This window comes from Physeter macrocephalus, chromosome 14 (genome assembly GCF_002837175.3).
Source record: "Physeter macrocephalus isolate SW-GA chromosome 14, ASM283717v5, whole genome shotgun sequence".
Taxonomy (NCBI): Eukaryota; Metazoa; Chordata; class Mammalia; order Artiodactyla; family Physeteridae; genus Physeter; species Physeter macrocephalus.
In genome coordinates, this window is record NC_041227.1 from 24,427,823 (window position 1) to 24,448,537 (window position 20,715).

The 20,715-nt window shown below is 38.6% G+C and overlaps 1 protein-coding gene and 1 non-coding gene across 4 annotated transcripts in view; both read right to left on the minus strand.

Moving 5' to 3' along the window:
- Positions 1-20,715, minus strand: part of ASXL1 (ASXL transcriptional regulator 1) — a 61,152-nt gene that overhangs the window by 13,466 nt on the left and 26,971 nt on the right. The window lies entirely within an intron of this gene.
- TRNAE-CUC (transfer RNA glutamic acid (anticodon CUC)) lies at positions 8,245-8,317 on the minus strand. The gene has a single exon. It is a non-coding gene; the product is annotated as a tRNA-Glu (tRNA).

Consider the following 20,715-nt stretch of genomic DNA (forward strand, 5'->3'; position numbering starts at 1 on the left):
AAATGATACCATTAATAGAGTAAAAAGGGCAAGCTACCTACAGAGTTGAAGAATGGATCTGCAATTCATATAACCAATAAAGAACTTGTATCTAGACTGCATAAGTCAATAAGAAAAAGGCAACCCAGGGACTTCCTGGCAGTCCAGTGGTTAGGACTCTGCTTCCACTGAAGGGGGCACGGGTTTGATCCCTAGCCCAGGAACTAAGATCCCGCATACCACGCGGCACGGCCAAAAAAAAAAAAGAGAGAGAGAGAGAAAAAGGCAACCAGTAAGAAAAATAGGCAGACCTGTATTAGGCACTGTACCAAAGAGGATATCCAAATGGCCAACATTCACACAGAAAGGTATTTAACCTCAATAAAGTAAGGAAGACGCAAAACAATGCAAATTAAAACCACAATGAGATGACATCACATCCACAAGAATGGCTAAAATTAAAGTTTAACAATACCAAGTAGTTCTAATGAGGATGTGGAACAGGGAACAGGTACACTGAAAATGGATCCAGGCATTTAAGAATGTGGTTTGGCATTATCTGCTACACTTGAAGATACAAACATCCTATAACCCAGCAATGTCAGTCCTAGGTTTGGATTCCCTAGGGAAATACATGCATGTACACATCCAGATGTTCATGACAGCGTCATTTGTAACTTCGGCTATAAACAAAAGTGCCCATCAGTAGAATCATTACATGGATTGATTGATGTATTGATCAATATTCAATAAATAGATATTATACAATAAAAAAAAACGAACTACAGCTACTCACAACAACATGGATGAACTGTATTGTGCTTATGCAGGAGAATGTCCTTGGATCAATGTATACCCCTTGTGTCCTTTCCCTTATTTTTTTAAATTGAGGTACAATTTACAAAGAGTGAAATGTATACTATCTGATTAGTTTTGACAAATGCGTATCAAGGGACTTCCCTGGTGGTGCAGTGGTTAAGAATCCGCCTGCCAACTCACGGGACACGGGTTCGAGCCCTGGTCCAGGAAGATCCCACATGCTGCAGAGCAACTAAGCCCGTGCGCCACAACTACTGAGCCTGTGCTCTAGAGCCCGCAAGTCACAACTACTGAGCCCACATGCCACAACTACTGAAGCCCACGCGCCTTGAGCCCGTGCTCCACAACAAGAGAAGCCACCGCAATGAGAAGCCCGTGTACCGCAACAAAGAGTAGCCCCCACTCGCTGCAACTAGAGAAAGCCCACACACAACAACAAAGACCCAACGCAGTCAAAAATAAACAAATTTATTTTATTTTATTTTTAAATTTAATTTTATTTATTTATTTTTGGCTGCATTGGGTCTTCGTTGCTACGCACAGGCGTTCCCTAGTTGTGGCGAGCGGGGGCTACTCTGTTGCAATGTGCGTGGGCTTCTCATTGCAGTGGCTTCTCTTGTTGCGGAGCATGGGCTGTACGTATGTGGGCTTCAGTAGTTGTGGCGTGCGGGCTCAGTAGTTGTGGCTTGTGGGCTCTAGAGTGTAGGCTCAGTACTGTGGCACACAGGCTTAGTTGCTCCGCGGCATGTGGGATCTTCCCAGACGAGGTTAAACCCGTGTCGCCTGCATTGGCAGGCAGATTCTTAACCACTGCGCCACCAGGGAAGCCCAATAAATTTATTTCTAAAAATGCATACCAAGATCTAGAACACACCCAACACTCCTAAAAGTTCCCCTGTGCCCCTTTCTAGTCAATCCCCACTCTACACTGCCCCTCCTACCCCACAGAGACAATGGTTGTTCCAATTTCTACCACCAAAAATTAGTTTTGCCTATTTTTGTTCTACATGTAAATGCAATCATACAGTAGGTACTCTCTTTTGTCTGGCTTCTTTCACTCAGTCTCATGTCTATGAGAGTCATCCATGCTGCTGCATACATCAGTAGTTCATTACTTGTTATTACAGAGTAGCATTCATATGCAACCACTTGTTTATCTATTCTCCTGTTGAAGGCATTTGGGTTATTTCCAAATTTGGGCTATTATGAACAAAGCGACTCTGAACATTCTTGTACACAGCTTTTATCGACATGTTTTCATTTTTCCTGAGTAAATATCTAAGAATAGAACAGTGGGGGTATAGGATGGATGAATGTTCAACTTTATTTAAAAAAAAAAAAAAGCCAAAGATCTACACTCCCAACAACACTGTATGACAGTTCTAGGTGCTCCACATCCTCACCAACATTTGGTGGTATCAGTCTTATTTTAGCCATTCTTATGCAGTGAGTACCTCACTGTGGCTTTAATTTTCATTTTCCTTATGACTAAAGATATTGAGTGCATTTTTATGTGCTTACTGGCCATTCTCATATCTTCCTTTTTGAAGTTGGTTGTTCAAGTGTTTTTATTTGTTAAAAAAAAAAAAAAAAAAAAGGGGGGGAATTCCCTGGCAGTCCAGTGGTTAGGACTCGGCACTCCACTGCAGGGGTCACAGATTCGATCCCTGGTTGGAGAACTAAGATTCTGAAAGCTGCATGGCCAAAAAACCCCCCCAAAAACAAAAAGAGTTACTTGCCTTTTTTTTATTATAGCTATTCTGAATCATTTTTTATTTTGATAATGGGCATGTATTACCTTTACAAATACATTTTGAACACCTTTATTTGGAAATAATTTCAAATTTAAAGAAAAGCTGTAAGAATAAAAATAGTACAAAGAACACCTGCCATATAATTTTTACCTGTATTCACCTATTAACACAAATAAATGTTTTTAAAATACATAAAATATATTAGTTTGGCAAGGCAACTGGCAAAGAGGCTAGAGATGGGGAAAAAAAGCAACCAGCATTAATAAATAAACCCAGATACAATATTTTCCCGTAAGTCAAATGTTTTAAAAAATAAAATGCACTGTAAATACAAGAAGCCCCAAACATGAATAAAATGGAACGCTAAAATTTAAACGGATGAAGTTTTAAACCACCCAGGATTAGGTTCACAACTAAAAAACGATAAGCAAATTTCAGTTATGCCTTTGCTTTCTTTATGGGTCTGACAAACCTGTCCTCAACAAGAAATCTGTACTCTCTTAGAGAAGACTGATCTGAGGGTTGTTTAATGTATAGTATTAAAAACTAAGGTACTGACCATTCAACAGTATATTAGAGTTCCTAACCAATGCATAAGACAAAGAAACAAGAAGGAATTAGAAGAAACCAGAGGGTCGTTATTCCAGATAAGTATAATTATCCACATTGAAGATGCAAGGGATTCCGACCTAGCAAGAAATGCAGCAAGGCTGTAAGATTCAAAATCACATCAAAAACGCAAGCGATCCTAACATCAGCAATAATACCAGCAATTAGAAAATGTAATTTATAACAAAGAATATGTTACTCTGAGATAAAGCTCACAAAAGAAACAATCATTTTATGAAGAAAACAAAACTTTATCAAGAAAGGTTTAAAACTTAGTAAACAGAGAGCTACACCACGTTCTTGATTAAGAAGACTCAACACTATAAAGATGTCAACTCTTCTCAAATTGACTTGTAGGTTCAATGAAATTGCAATAAAACTCTCAACCAGATTTTTTTTTTTTTTTGGTAGAACTTGACTGTACAGGGACAAGCAATGGGCCACAAATAAGCCAAGACACTCCTGAAGAAGAACAAGATGAGAGGCTCTGCTTTTTTTTTTTTTTTTTTAAATAAAGCTCTAGTAATGAAGTGAGTAGATTAGCAGTTGCTAGGGGCTAGGGGGAGGGGAGAATAGGAAATGACTGCTAAAGGGTATGGGGTTTCTTTTAAGGGTAATGAAAATGTTCTGGAATTATATAATGGTGATAGTTGCATAAGTTTATGAATATACTAAAAGCCACTGAATTGTACACTTTAAATAGGTAAACTATATGGTCTGTGAGTTACATCCCAAAAAACCTGTATAAAAATTTGCTTACTAAATTTGACAGCTCTGAAACATGAAAGAATCTAATCAAAATTTATAAAAACCACATTAAAAACATTAAGTGTATAGAAAGTTTATAGATCGAAAGTTAAAATTCATTTTTAGACACTGGTCTCTTATTATGTTTTAACTTTGTTATGTGAATCCTAAAGAAAGATTAAAACTTGTAAAGCAACCTCTGTATATGCTTGAGAAAAGGCTTTATCCTTTTTAAAAATACTTAATGTAAAAAAAGTTCTTTGAATTTGAAATCCATTTGCATTATCAGAAGCAATTTCAATATTACAGCTGTCAAAGAAAAGAACTGTTATTTAAAAAATGAACACATTCTTGGAATACAGTTTAAAGACAAGAAATTGTCTGAGATCTCATTAATGACAAAAAAGTAGATTTCATCAACCAGAAAAATTCTCATTTGTGATGTGCCACCCACATCTGCAAACAAAGTTCCTAGCTGATGGTGACCATAGGCCCATGATTACTCCTCTGAAACCCCTGGGTCTAGATGTGCTTTAGAACTTAGGATTTCTTGAATTTTACAATGGCAATATATCATATTAACACCACCAACAACCCATAATCAAACACAGTAATATTTTTTGAATTAACATATATGCACACACCAGGTAAAATAAATAGGTTTAAAGTGTCCTTGTCAGTCTAGATCAGAGATTTGCCACCAAATGAGTTTAAGCAAGTCAGGTTTTACTGCCAAGTGAGTCAGGAATAAATTTTGTCAGTTCTCAAAATATTTCAGATTTCCGTATTGTTAATAAGGGGTTACTAGACCATTAAAAAAGCACATGCCTCTTGATAAAATTTTTGAAAAGATTTGGAAGTTTTATAATTCAACTTGTCTCATCACAGGTGTAACACATAAAGAAAATGTAATAAAATATTTTTGAGTCCCACACAGCACCTCCAAATCACCTCCATTTTTCCCATTAAAAGATAGGGAAGTACCTCCTAGAAAAATTTCACACATTTGCATATGAAGACTACTAAAGTAAAAGGATGATTATTGCAGCAATTTTACTATTATAGTTTGTAATAATGAAAAACTGGAAAAATTGTGAAAAACCTAAATGTCCACAATAGGGGACTGGATAAATAAAAAGATATATTGATATGATGCACTATTAAACGGTAGGTGAAAGGAATAAAAAAATACATCTATATAAACAAACCACACGTTTTTCATGGACACGTATGAGTAAGAAGGATGCACATTAAATTGATGACAGTAGTTGGTTGCTACTGGTAGGAACAAGGGCCACAGGCCTGGATGGCATATACAAGGGGTTGGGTTTGGTGTGGAAGTCAAAGGCATTTCTCACTTTCTCTGCACAAAGGCTGCAGCTTCCATTTAAACATGGCGAAATGAACACACACAGCTCTCTGCAAACTCCTGAAGCCTCATTTAGAATGGCTGCATTTTCAAAGTACAAATGCACAAAGAGAAAGAGGGAAGAAAAGGCAGTAGATGAGAACTATCAATAAAATTCTAGAAGATGAATAACAGGAAGACAAGAAGTGATGACTCAGCAGGGGAAAGAAAACCGAAGTCTAAGACTGCAGAGGGAAATGCCACAAAGAGCAAGCCAGTTCTACTGTAAAACCCCCAAGGGGGCAGGGATTAAGAGGTACCAGGAACCACTGCAGACAGAGGTGAGGCATGGGAATGAAAATAGGAGAAGTGGTTGTAAGTCCGAACAAGAAGTCAGACCCCTCAGTTCTCCTCTCTGTCCCCAAACAGTCAAGCAATACCCTTCTCCAGCTCCAGAAGAAAACAGATTTATATTGTGACTGGACTAAACCAGAAAGGTTCTGGAATAGAAGACACCAGTTCAAGGAGTGGGGAGAGACTGAGGTGCCACACTCCATAAACAGAAGCATTAAGTCAAAGACCATATACAAAACGGTGACACCATTAGCCCTCTCCCCCAACTACGGCTCCCAAAGCTCCCCAAATAGTGGCAGCCCTACAGCCCCAGCCTACTCTTGGCTACCTGACAAGAGATGGGAGAATCTCTCCTCTTGCAAAAAGTGCCCAGCCTGAAACAGTACACCTTCAAAGTACAGATAATTGGGGGATTCCAAAAAAACATCCAGGTCCTCACTCTACCACAGTCAACAAGCAGTGCCCACGAGCACAGAATCTGTCAGTTCTCACTGTAAATGACCTATCAACAACCACCAGATAAGTAAGCACTACTGTTATATGAAGGATAGCAACCAAAATAAACAAAGGAGGAACTGAAAGGAAACAGAGATAATGAAGACCTCACAGCAAATGTCCTCTAAGAGATAGTCCAAAAACAAGTACAAAATACTATTTTTAAAAAATAAAGGAACATCAGAGAACATGAGCAATGTGCTAGTAATTAAAAATAATACCCCCCCAAAAAATCAGCAATAACAACCAATAGGCTATTTCTCAGAGAAGTGACTCAAAAGAAAAAAAGAACAGGCTGCTCCATCAAGAAAAGTCCCACATACAACAAACGGAAGTTCCAGAAAGAGAAAACCAAAAAAGACACGAAGTTTTCCCAAAATTAAAAGACTGAGTTTCCAGGTTTAATAAGGCAAAATATAATGCCCAGCACAATGAATGAAAAAAGACCCATTCCGCAACACCTCACCATGAAATTTGAGAATACAGGATTGAAAAAGAGATCCTAAAATCTTCTAATCAGAGAGAACACATTACACGACAAAGAAGTCAGAATGGCATCACGCGTCTCAAGAGCAGTTTTAGAGAATGTAATAGATTCTGAGTCAAACCCATAATCCAGTATGGAACACAGAACAAAGACATGTAAGGTCTCAAATAATTTACCTCCTATGCACCTGTTCTCAGGAAGCAACTGGAGAATGTGTTACATAAAAAAACAACAAAAACAACACCTGCATGAGGTATAGGAAACAGAGGCTATAACACAGTAGAAAGGTGATGAGAATTCCTAAGGTGAGAATAAAAGGAACTCCCAGGGAAACAGCTATATGCATGTCAGACAGGGTAACCAACTTGCCCCAGGTATGTCTGGGACTTTGCTCATTTTAGCACCGAAAAGTCCTGCACCCCAGGAAATTCCTCAATCCTGGGCAAACCAGGATGGCTGCCCACCCAATAAAAAGTCCATACTGGGAACCGGAATAAGGACAGCAACAGGACCAACCTTTAGAAAGAACAACAAAACCACTGTGTCTGACCATATCAAGAGGACTTTTATAGCTAGTAATAGCATTAGGCTTCATCTTTTCTGTTTGTAATCCATGTTGTTTTTTATTCGTCATCTTTATCATTTTACTTTTGAAGTAAATGTGAACTATAACATGGTTATAAAAGTCACAATTATCTAAAGGGTTACACTCAGAGAATCAACACTGCCCCCTTTATCCCTTTCTTCCTCCCCCAACTCCCCAGCTTTCCAATCCATTCCTACCCATCCCCTGGTTAGGTAACCAATCTCATTAGTTTCCAGCTTATTTCTCTTGTGTTTCTTTTTACACAAATGATAACATATACACCTAATTTCCCCTTCATCCTTAGACAAAAAAATGGCACGCTATATATAGCAAAGTGCAAAATACTTTCTTCACTTAACAATGTATCCTGGGACTTTCCTGGCAGTCCAGTGGTTAAGACTCCATGCTTCCAATGCAGGGGGCGCGGGTTCAATCTCAGGTAGGAGAACCAAAATCCCACATGCCGTGAGGCGCAGCCAAAAAAAAAAACGTATCCTGGAAATGACTCTTTCATTTTATAGATATTCTTCCTCATTCTCTTCTCAGCTGCATAATACTCCACGATGCAGACATACCGAACTTTATTTATGCAATTACTTCCCCACATGCTGGCATTTAGATGTCTTTTTAATATTTTACAAATAGAAATGCCACTGCTTTGAATAACCTTGTGAATCTGTGCTTTTATATTACTGAAGGTGTATCTTCAGGATAAACTCTTAAAGTGGAAATGATGGGTCAAAAGGTAGATGTAAATGTAATTTTGTTAACAGCCAAATTCCCCTCAAAAAAAAGTTGTTCTGACTTGTGTTCCTAACAGCAAAGTATGACATGCCTGTTTTCCCACAGCCTTGAAAAGAGAAAATATACTGTGATACTTTAAAAATTTTTTGCTTTACCTATTTAAATAACACAACCACACTGAAAGGGGGGCAGGGGTGGATCTAACCCAAGTAGCAAATCCATTTTTTAATTTCTTTTAAAAATATTTATTTATTTATTTGGCTGCACTGGGTCTTAGTTGTGGCATGCGAACTCTTAGTTGCGGCATGCGTGCAGGATCTAGTTCCCTGACCAGGGATCGAACCTGGGTCCCCTGCATTGAGAGCGCAGAGTCTTAGCCACTGGACCACCAGGAAGTCCCTCAAGTAGCAATTCTTAAACACAGTATTTTAACTATGTACACTTGGGCTAAAGAAATAAATGAACTATAAACAAATATTGAGCTCTAGTTAGATTTTTCATAGGAGAACAGGTTGGCAATTCTGAAAGTATTAAATGTTTATTCTAGACCTGAGCAAATAACTAGATACAAAGCAGATAAAGTAGGGAGCCAAACCTAAACGTAAGAGCCAAATATATACAGCTTCTATAGAAGAAAATGTAATAAAATATTCATTGGAAAGGAAAGATTTCTAAAAACACCAACTATATACGTTCATTAAATTTTTAAAATGGACTTTCTCAAAATTGAAAATTTCTAATCAAAGACAGCTTAATAAAAATGAAAAGGCGGGGACTTCCCTGGCAGTCCAGTGGTTAGGACTTGGTGCTTTCACTGCTGTGGCCCTGAGTTTGATCCCTGGTAGGGGAACTAAGATCCCAAAAGCCACGTGGCACGGTCAAAAAAAAAGAAAGATCTTAAAAAAACAAAAAAAATTGAAAAAGCAGCCTACAGATTGGTAAAAATATCTGCAATACATATATCTGACAAAGGACTTGTATCCAGGGTATATATATTTTTTAAATCTACAAATGGAAACCAAAATGACTATACTTCAATTTAAAAATAAAAGGGGAAGGGCTGTTATTTTCTTCCTCCCATTAGGTGTGTGTACGAGAAATGTGGGGAAAGGAGCCCCAGTGGCCAAGAGTAGGATGTTAGAGCCTGAGTGGGGAACAGAAGGTATTCACATTTGAGGGCAGCATGCTGTGGGAATGAGAGCTAAAAAAGGGTGAAATTCCCAAACAAGGAATGACAAGAGGCAGAGTATCAAAGCCCAAGTTGGGTGAGGAGGGTGCTTATATGAGACGGCAGCCTGGTGTAGGGGATCAGAGTCTGAGCAGGCGAGGCCATCATCCACGGGGGCCAACCTAGCAGAGGGTGTGGAGTTCAAGAGGCGTCAAGAGGGCATCTTCATGAGGGAAAGGCAGCAACACTGATAGGAGAGATTAGTTATATAAGAGAGTGGGAAAATTAAGCAAGTAAATATATTAAGAGAGATACTAGATATATAGAGGTAACAGGAAAAATAGGAGTTGGATTTCTTACTACTGGAGAAGTGAGTTACAAATATGGAAAGGGAGGGACTTCCCTGTTGGTCCAGTGGGTAAGACTCTGTGTTCCCAATGCAGGGAGCCCGGGTTTGATACGCAGTCGGGAAACTAGATCCCGCATGCATGATGCAACTAACAGTTCACAAGCTGCAGCTAAGAAGTCCTCACGCCACAACTAAAAATCCCGCATGCCTCAATGAAGATCCCTCGTGCCACAACTAAGACCCAGCGCAGCCAAAATAAATAAATAAAAATAAATGAATGCTAAAAAAAATATGGAGGACTTCCCTGGTGGCGCAGTGGTTAAGAATCCGCCTGCCAATGCAGGGGACACGGGTTTGAGCCCTGGTCCGGGAAGATTCCCACATGCTGCGGAGCAACTAAGCCTGCGAGCCACAACTACTGAAGCCCGCTCGCCTAGAGCCCGTGCTTTGCAACAAGAGAAGCCACCGCAGTGAGAAGCCTGCGCACCGCAACAAAGAGTAGCCCCCGCTCGCTGCAACTAGAGAAAGCCTGTGTGCAGCAACGAAGACCCAACGCAGCCAAAAATAAATAAATAAATAGATTTATTTTTTTTTAATGTTTAATTAAAAAAAATTTTTTCTAAATATGGAAAGGCAGAAAAGTAGAATGAACCCTCTGGGCTTGCATTAGAATTTGTGTTATTAGTGTAAACTTACGGTTTTCAATATATTTAGATAAAACTACACATAAATATAGATATAAGGGCATATATGTATATAAGTGCATATTTGTATATGTATGTAAATATACTCAAATATTCCTTAGCTGCTTCTCACTGAGAGGAACTGGGATCAGCAACACCCCAATAACATCAAGCATACCTAAAACCTACATCCCGGCTTCTAAATGCCACTACACATTAAAAGAACCAGGGCTCTGTGGAGAAATGCTAATAATAAGGGCTAAGGCAGGGAAAGTACACAGTGAGCCTAGATCATCTTTTGCCAGAAAGAAGACAGCACTCCAGGAATGATGGGAATATGTCAAAGGGACAGAAGTCATACTGACAAAATTCCCACCAGCCAAATCAGGGACAATTTGAACATCTAAATAAGTAATAATAACAGATTATAACACACTGAATAAAACAGAAAACCATGATTTCATACCGATATAAACAAACCAAAATTTAGAAGAATGGGATATCACAGAGCTTAAAAGCCCCTCCCACAAAATAGTTATTAAAAGGGGGAAAAAGAGGAGTTTTACAGTGATGAAGTCTGGCAGATGCTCCTTAACCAAGTGATAAAAGTAGACATCATTAGTAATAGGACAAGTAGAAATAATGAGCCAACTGACAAGATGCACTAAGAAGCATCACTTCTCTGATAATACCTGACACAGCTGCATAACTTGAATCGAACCATGAGAAAACCTAAGATGAACCTAAGAAAACCCCAAATGAACATTTTATGAAATAACTATGAAATAATCTTCAAAACAGTCAAGGTCGTGAAAGTCAAGGAAAGATGAAGGAACTGTTCTGGACTGAAGGAGACCAACTCCTTATACCAACTACATACAACATGTAATTCTGCTTTTTTTTTTTTTTCTTTCTTGGCCGCATCGCACAGCATGTGGGCTCTTAGTTCCCCCACCAGGGATCGAACTCACGCCTCCTGCACTGGAAGCACAGTCTTAACCACTGGACCACCAGGGAAGTCCCACAACATGTAATTCTGAACCAGATCCTTTAGGCATAAAGGATATTACAGGGACAATTAACAAAACTTAAACGGAATCGGAAGATTAGATGGCAAAAATGGCTCAATGTAATTTTCTGAATTTGATACATGTATTATGGAAATGTAGCAGATGTCCTTAATTGTAACACATATACACTAAAGTATTAAGGTATTGTAACAAGGCCCTAAAATGGTTCAGGAAAAGAGATCTTTTTTGCATTGTACCTAAGACTTTTCTGAAAGTTTAATCACTGTTAAAAAATCAAACATTATTTTTTAAATGGGCGAAACACTTTAATAGACAATTCACGTACGAAGATGATACAAATGGCCAATAAGTACATGAGAAGGTACTCATCATCATTTATCACGAGAAATATCAATTAAAACAATGATGTATAAAAAAAGCAACCATGTATTTATTAAAGCTGGATAATTTCTGACAAAATTCAATACACATTCATGATAAGAACTTTCAGCAAACTAGGAATAGAACTTCCTCAACTCAATGAAGAGCATCTACAAAATATCTATAGCTAACATCATACTAATGGCAAAAGACTGAATGCTTTCCCACTAAGATTGAGAAGAAGGCAAGGATGTCCACATTCACCTCTCCTATTCAACACAACCCCTGAAATCCTAGCCAGTGAAATCAGTCAAGAAAAGGAAATAAAAGGCACATACAACAGAAAGAATATATGAAATTGGTCCTATTCACGGATAACATGATAATCTACATAGAAAATCCCAAGTAATCTAAAGGAAAAACTCCTAGAACAAGTGAGTTTATCACATTCATAGGACAGAGGTCAACATAAAAAAAAAAATCAGTACTATCTATATGTTAGCAGTCAACAATTAGAAACCAAAAGTAAAAACACAATACCATTTACAATAGCTTCTCCAAAAATTAAATATTAAGGTGTAGATCTAACAAAACATGTATAGACTCTGTATGCTAAAAACCAAAAACTGCTGATGAAAATACCAAAAACAATCTAAGTAAATGAAAAGTCATACCATCCATAAACTGGAAGACTCAACATAGTTAAGATGTCAATTCTCCCCAAACTGATCTATTGGTTTAATGTATTTACTACTAAAATCTCAACAAAGTATTTTGCAGATATAGTTAGGACAGTTCTATACGGAAAGGCAAAGATACTATAATAGGTAAAACAATTCTGAAAAAGAATAAAGTTGAAGGAAGCACATCACCTAATTTTACAACTTATCATATGGGCATACAACAGTAATCAAGATAGCATGGTACTGACAGAGGAAAAGCCATACAGATTAATGGAAGAGAGACCAAAAGCAGAACCTTTTAAAAATATGGCCAAGTGATTTTTTACAGAGGTGTAAAAGCAATTTAAATGGTGTTGGAACAACTGGCCATCCAGAGGCAAAAAACCCCAAAAACCTTAACATAACCTTATACCTAATTAAAAAATTAACTCAAAAGAAATTGTAGACCTAAATGTAAAATATTAAACTTTTAGAAGAAAATATAAGGAAAAAATTTTCTATCATCTAGAGTCAGACAAAGAGTTCTTAAGACATGATGCACACAAACACAAAAACAAATCTATAAATTTTAAAAACTGATAAATTAGACTTCATCAAGATTCAAAACCTTTCCTCTGTAAAAGACACTCCTAAAAACATGAAAAGATAAGCCACACACTGGGAGAAAATATTTGCAAGTCACATATCCAACAAATAACTTCTATCTAGAACACTTTACAGTCAACAATAAGAAAACAATCCAATTAGAAACTGGACAAAAGACATGAACATAAACTGCACCAAAAAAAAAAAATACTCAGATGGAACATAAGGGAAGATATTCAACATAATGAGCCATAAGGGAAATGCAAATTAAAGGCCATATGAGATTCTACTATGAATGGATAAAAGGAAAAACACCAACAATATCAAGTGCTAATGAGAAAGCAGAACAACTCACACACATACATTGCTAGTGAGAACAAAAAATGGTACTACCAATCTGGAAAATAGTGTGGCGGTTTCCTATAGAGTTAAACACATATATAGCAGCACAGGGAGCTCAGCTCAATGCTCTGTGATGACCTAGATGGGTGGGATGGCGTAGGGGAGGTCCAAGAGGGAGGAGAGGTACATATACATATAGCTGATTCACTCCATTGTACAGCAGAAACTAACACAACATTGTAAAGCAATTTTACTCCAATTAAAAAATAAATAAAATAAAATAAACTGATGAGAACAGTGAAAACACACACACACACACACACACACACAGCATATATGACCTGGCAATTCCACTCACAGATTTATCCCAAAGAAATAAAAATGTTTTCACACTGCAACCTGCATGAAAATTTCACAGTAGTTTTATTTGTAACAGCCCCAAACAGGTAACAATCCAAATGTTCTTCAGTATAAGAATGACTAACAACCTATGATTGTCCATAAAGTGGAATACTTATCAAACAATAAAATGGAAGTGTTGATATACATAACAACTTCGATAAACCTCAGGTGTTATGCTGAGTGAAAAAAGCCAATCTCAAAAGGCTTTCTGTATGATTCTATTCCATTCTGGAAAAGATAAAATTACACTAAGGCCATCCTAGACATCAAGTATATTAGTTTTCTACTGTTGTATAACAAACTGTCACAAACTTAGTAGCTTAAAACAACACACATTTATTATCTCAATTTTCAGGGGTGAGGAATCTGGGCATGGTTTAGCTGGGTTCTCTGCTCAGGGGCTCGTAAGTTTCAAATTGAGATGTCAACAAAACTGCTTTCTTTTCTGGAGCTCAGTGTCCTTTTCCAAGATCATGTGGTTATTGGCAGAAAATTTCTTGTGGTGCAGAGTTAAGGTCACCTTCTTGCTGGCTGTCATCTGGATCTTTCACTCAGCTCCTAGGGACCTCTGCAGTTCTTGCCGTGTGGCCCTCTCACAATATAGCAGCTTACTTCTCCCATCTCTGACCTCCAGGTCCTCTTTTAAAGGGCTTCCCCAATTGGGTCAGGCCAACTCAAGATAACAGCTCTCTGAGGTAACTGACTAGAGATCTTAAATACATCTGTAAACTCTCTTCACCTTTGCCATATTCTATTGGTGAGAAGCCAATTGCAAATCTCACTCCCATGCCCAAGAAAGAGATTATAGAAAGGCATGAATTATTAGGATTTTTTTTTTTTTTTTTTTTTTTCCGGTACGCGGGCCTCTCACTGTTGTGGCCTCTCCCGTTGCGGAGCACAGGCTCCGAGGCCATGGCTCACAGGCCCCGCCGCTCAGCGGCATGTGGGATCTTCCCGGACCGGGGCACGAACCCGTGTCCCCCGCATCGGCAGGCGGACTCCCAACCACTGTGCCACCAGGGAAGCCTCCTACATATATTTTTAATCCAAAGACAGAACACGAAATTAAGCTTTACCCATTTAGTATGTGGAATGACACAGCTGCCCTTTCTCAATTGCTACATCACATTCAGTATTCTGAAATTCTTTTCAGCATGTTTCATATGCACAGTTAGGTAGATTAACAGACTTTATCTAATTTTAACCAGGCTTACTAACATTACCATAAAGAAAAGGCAGTTTTGAGGTAATACTGTTAATGCAAGTACAAGGGACACTAAGAAAACAGAGGAGCTGACAATTTTATAGCAAGTATATAAACTCTTCATCAGGTATGTTACACGATAAAGTCAACAACGAGCAAATCATGCTCCAAAAGATGTTAGCCCAAACATTCAAAATGAGATAAGACTAGTTGAAACATACCTTCTGCCATTTAATAATTTCACTCTAATGTTAACTATTTATTTTCAAAATATAGCATAATTTTAAAATACTTTAAAATTTGTTTTAGGGTGTATTTCACAATGGACTTATTATAAAAGAACATATGCTTACGTCTAATAGTACATATATATGATGTATAAATAAACCAATATATACATACACACACTGAGGATGTGAACTCAGTATTTTTTTTTTTATTACCATTGGGGAAATAATAAAAAAAAAAATGTGAATCCCACTGCTGTAGGCACTGAAAAGCAGTGCAGTGGCATTATCAGAGTTGTACTTTAGAATCATTCCAACAGCAACTGGAACACCACATTAGAGATGGAAAGAGTCTGAAAACTAGAGCACTAATTAAGAGACGAATGCAATAGTTAGGCCAGGGGTAATTACTGTCTGAGTAAGAATATTAGAACTGTAAGGAAAAAGACAGTTATGAGCATGAAGGAAGAATGAATGAAAAGAACACATATAGGCCATTTTTGTAAAAGAAAGAAAAGGAAATCAGAAAACATATATCTGTGTATCTTTATAAAAATAAACACAGGAAGGATAAACTCCACCTAACACAGCTTAAAAGCAAGACCCAAAAGGATACATTTCCAAGCAACTTTACCGGCATTTCAGAACAAAGCTCAAAAATATTAACATGGGGACTACCCTGGTGGAGCAGTGGTTAAGAATCCGCCTGCCAATGCAGGGGTCACGGGTTCGAGCCGTGGTCCGGGAAGATTCCACATGCCGCAGAGCAACTAAGCCTGTGCGCCCCAACTACTGAGCCTGTGCTCTAGAGCCCATGAGCCACAACTACTGAAGCCCGCGCGCCTAGAGCCCATGTTCCACAACAAGAGAAGCCACCACAATGAGAAGCCCGTGCACTGCGAGGAAGAGTAGCCCCTGCTCACCGCAACTAGAGAAAGCCTGTGTGCAGCAACGAAGACCCAATGCAGCCAAAACTAAATAAAACTTAAAAATATATATTAACATGAATACAAAAATATCCAGGACCCAAAGTTAAATTCACGTCTGGTATCCAATAAAAAAATTATTAAGAATACAAACCAGAGAAATTTAACCCATAATGACAAGAAAAATAAATAGAAACAGATCCAAAAATGACACATGGTAGGACTACTGAAGACTCTACAAAAAGTTATCACAAGCAAACCTTGGAGATACTGTGAGTTTGGGTTCAGTTCCAGACCACTGCAATGAAGTGATTATCGCAATAAAGCAAATCACACCAAGTTTTTGGTTTCCCAGTGCATGTAAGTTATGTTTACACTACACTGTAGTCTATTAAGTGCATGACAGCGTTATGTCTAAAATAACAATGTGCATACCTTAATTTTAAAAAGCTTTACTGGACTTCCCTGGTGGCACAGTGGTTAAGAATCCACCTACCAATGCAGGGGGACATGGGTTCGATCCCTGGTCCGGAAGGATCCGGCATGCCTCGGAGCAACTGAGCCCATGTGCCACAGCTGCTGAGCCTGTGGTCTGGAGCCCGCAAGCCACAACTGCTGAGCCCGCATGCGACAACTGCTGAGGCCCACACGCCTGGAGCCCATGCTCTGCAATGGGAGGGGGCCATTGCGGTGAGAGGCTCACGCACCGTGGCGGGGAGTGGCCCCCGCTTGCCGAAACTGGAAAGGGCCCGCGCACAGCAGCGAAGACCCGGCGCAGCCAAAAATAAAGTAATTAATTTAAAAAAATTGTTTAAAAATAAATAAATAAAAATTAAAAAGCTTTATTGCTAAAAAATGCTAACCATCACCTAAGCCTTCATCGAGTCATGATCTTTTTGCTGGTGGAGGGTCTCACCTCAATGCTGATGGCTACTGACTGGTCAGGATGGTGGCTGTTGAAGACTGGGGTGGCCGTTGCAATTTCTTAAAATAAGACAATAAAATAAAATATGCCACATCGAATGACTCTTTCATGAATAATTTCTCCATAGCAGGTATGCTATTTGACAGCATTTTACCCACAGTAGAACTTCCTTCAAAATTGGAGGGCTTCCCTGGTGGCGCAGTGGTTGAGAGTCCGCCTGCCGATGCAGGGGACACGGGTTCGTGCCCCGGTCCGGGGAGATCCCCTGAGCCTGCGCATCTGGAGCCTGTGCTCCACAACGGGAGAGGCCTTAACAGTGAGAGGCCCGCGTACCGCAAAAAAATAAATAAATAAATAAATAAAAAATAGTTTCTGGTTTTCTAACTGTATTATTCGTTCTACAATAAATTATTGTCTAACTATAAAAAAAGGAAAAAATATATACTGTGCAAACACTAATCAAAAGAAAGCAGGATTGACTATATTACTATGAGATAAAGTAGATTTTGGGGCAGAGAATATTAGCAGGAATAAAGATGATCATTTCAAAATGACAGAGGAGTCAGTTATCAAGAGGAACCTAAATGTTTCTGTACCTTCTAAAGTGAATTTTTAAATACATGAAGTAAAAACTGATAAAACTAAAAGAAACACACAAATCCACAATTAGAGATTTCAACATCCCCTCCCTATATATAATTATAACTGCTAGAATAAGTTGATAGAAAATCAGTAAGAATATATGTAGATTTGAAAAATGCTATCCACCAACAAGCTAAATCAACATTTACAGAACACACCACCTCACAACAGCAGAATACACATTGTTTTCAAGTACACATGGAACATTTACCCAGACAGACTGTACTCTGGGCCAAAAAACAAGCCTCAAGAAATTTAAAAGGGTTCAAATCATATAAGGTATGTTCTCTTATCACAACAGAATTACATTAAAAAACAAAACCAGAAAGATCTCTGGATATTCCCCCAAATACACAGAAACTAAATATCAACTTCTAAATAACCAAAAATTTAAAGAAGCAACAGAAAAATTAGAAAGATATTTTGAGCTGAATAAAAACAAAAACACATCCAATTTTGTTGTATAGATTAAATGCTTAACTTGGAAAAGAGGAAAGGTCTCAAATAAATACCTCAGCTTCCCTCATGAGAAAAATGGAAGGAGAAGGGAGCAAATTAAACCCAAATCAAGGGTAAGAAAGAAAATAATAAAAACAAGAGCAGAGATCAACAAAACAGAAAACAGAAAAACAACAGAGTCAAAGAAACCAAAACCTGATTTTTGAGATAATTACTAAAACTGATGAAACACTAGCCAGACTAATAAGGTAAACACAGAAAACACAAATTACCAATATCAGGAAGAGATCAGTGACATTATTACAGATTCTACAAATATTAAACGGCTAATAAAGAAATATTATGAATATCCTTATGAAAATAATTTTGACAATTTGGATGAAATGGACACAAACTACTAAAACTCACCCAGGAAGAAATAGATAACCTTAACAGCTCTGTATCTATAGAAGAAATTGAATTTATAATTAAAAATCTCCAAGTTCAGATGGCTCCATAGGTGAATTCTATTTAAGGAAGAAAAAATACCAATTCTATAAAAACTCTTTCAGAAAAATCTAAAAGGAAAAGATAGTTCCCAATTGCTATAGTCAGAATGTGTCCCCCGTAACCCCTTCCAAATTCAAACGTTGGAATCCTTACACCCAATGTAATAGTGTTAGAAGGTGGGACTTTGAGTGATTAGGTCATGAGGTGGATTATTAGTGGCCTCATGAATGGGGTTAGCACTCTTAGAAAAGAGATCCCACAGAGCTCCCTAGCCCCTTCAACCATGTGAGGGTACAATAAGAAGTCTGAGACTCGGGGGACTTCCCAGTGGTTAAGACTCGTGCTTCCAGTGCAGCGGGGCACAGGTTCAATCCCTGGTTGGAGAACTAAGATCCCGCAAGCTGCGTGGCATGGCCAAAAAGAAAAAAAGAAGTCTGCAACTCAGAAGAGGGCCCTCACCCTACCATGCTGGCACCCTGATCTTCTAGCTTCTGAAACGGTGAGAAATAAATTTCTGTTGTTTATAAACTACCCAGTCTGTGGTATTTTGTTATAACAACCCAAACAAATTAAGACACTAATTCATTCTGTAAGAACAGCACTACTCTCACGTGAAAAGAAAACTACAGTTCAATACACTTCATGAACATAGATGCAAATATTTCCATTGCTAACAAATATTAAATGTTAACAACAGATGAATCTGGGTATATGGAATAAGGATGTTTTTGTTCTATTTATTTTATCCTTGCAACTTTTCTGTGAGTTGAGAATTATTTCCAAATAAAAAGTTTTTTTAAAAGTAACAACACAGGAAAATACTGTTAACCCAGTTCCTGGAACAAATTAAGAGCTCAATAAATGCTGACTATAATATAATCACCTAATTCAACCCCCATATTATATTTTTTATTTTTTTATAAATTTATTTGTTTTATTTTTGGCTGCGTTGGGCCTTCGTTGCCGTGTGCGGGCTTTCTCTAGTTGCAGCGAGCGGGGGCTACTCTTTGTTGCGGTGCACAGGTTTCTCATTGCGGTGGCTTCTCTTGTTGCGGAGCACAGGCTCTAGGTATCCGGGCTTCAGTAGTTGTGGCACGTGGGCTCAGTCGTTGTGGCTTGCGGGCTCTAGAGCGCAGGCTCAGTAGTTGTGGCGCACGGGCTTAGTTGCTCCGCAGCATGTGGGATCTTCCCAGACCAGGTACTGAACCTGTGTCCCCCGCATTGGCAGGCGGGTTCTTAACCACTGTGCCACCAGGGAAGTCCCCAACCCTCATATTATAGATGATGAAACTGAGGCTCAAAGAATATAAGTAATTTATTCTACGTCATCCTATTAGTTAATGACTAAAAGTCCAGTCTCTAGAATCAGCGCTTAGTTGCTCCGCAGCATGTGGGATCTTCCCAGACCAGGTACTGAACCTGTGTCCCCCGCATTGGCAGGCGGGTTCTTAACCACTGTGCCACCAGGGAAGTCCCCAACCCTCATATTATAGATGATGAAACTGAGGCTCAAAGAATATAAGTAATTTATTCTACGTCATCCTATTAGTTAATGACTAAAAGTCCAGTCTCTAGAATCAGCCTTTCCCCTACTCCCTGACCACCACAGACACAATTTCCTAATGACTCACTAACTTGTTTAAAACAGAACAAAAACGGGAAATACATTTCTGGTTCTTTTCCTAGTTATGTCCTAATATGCCTAAAGGAAAAATATCCCCACCACACACAAACAGCCACAAACAGGACATTTTGTGGAACTTCACCAAAAGTTTAGGATGAGAAAGGAGGATAAGGTGAGAGACTGGTCTGAGCTAAAGATAAGATAAACAGACTGATCAGAGAGGAATATTAGGAGAGATAATGAGAGACTGTGATCTAGAATATATACCTTGATTCTGTCATGGTAGGAGACAAGACAGGATTACTATAAGAAAGTGGTAACGTGATCTAGCAGCTGACTGCATGTAGAAGAAGAAAAAGAAGTCAGGAGTAACTCAGGCTTTGAGTCTGGGTTATTGAGAAGACAGTGAGGGTGTAGACAGAAACAGGAAACATAACAGGAAGGATGACTTGGGATGTCAGTAAGAGGACACTAGATGAAGAGAAAGGTGAATCTGTGATACCGGTGGAATCTTTGCATGGAAATGTCCTTTTGGGTGTGCAGATCTGGAGTTCTTGAATAACAGACAGAAACCTGGGCATCTGCCCATTCAGCTGTGATAGCTGGAGATTAGATCACTAGGGACCTTCCCTGGCAGACCAGTGTTAAGACTCCGTGCTTCTATTGCAGGGAGCGTGGGTTCTATCCCTGGTTG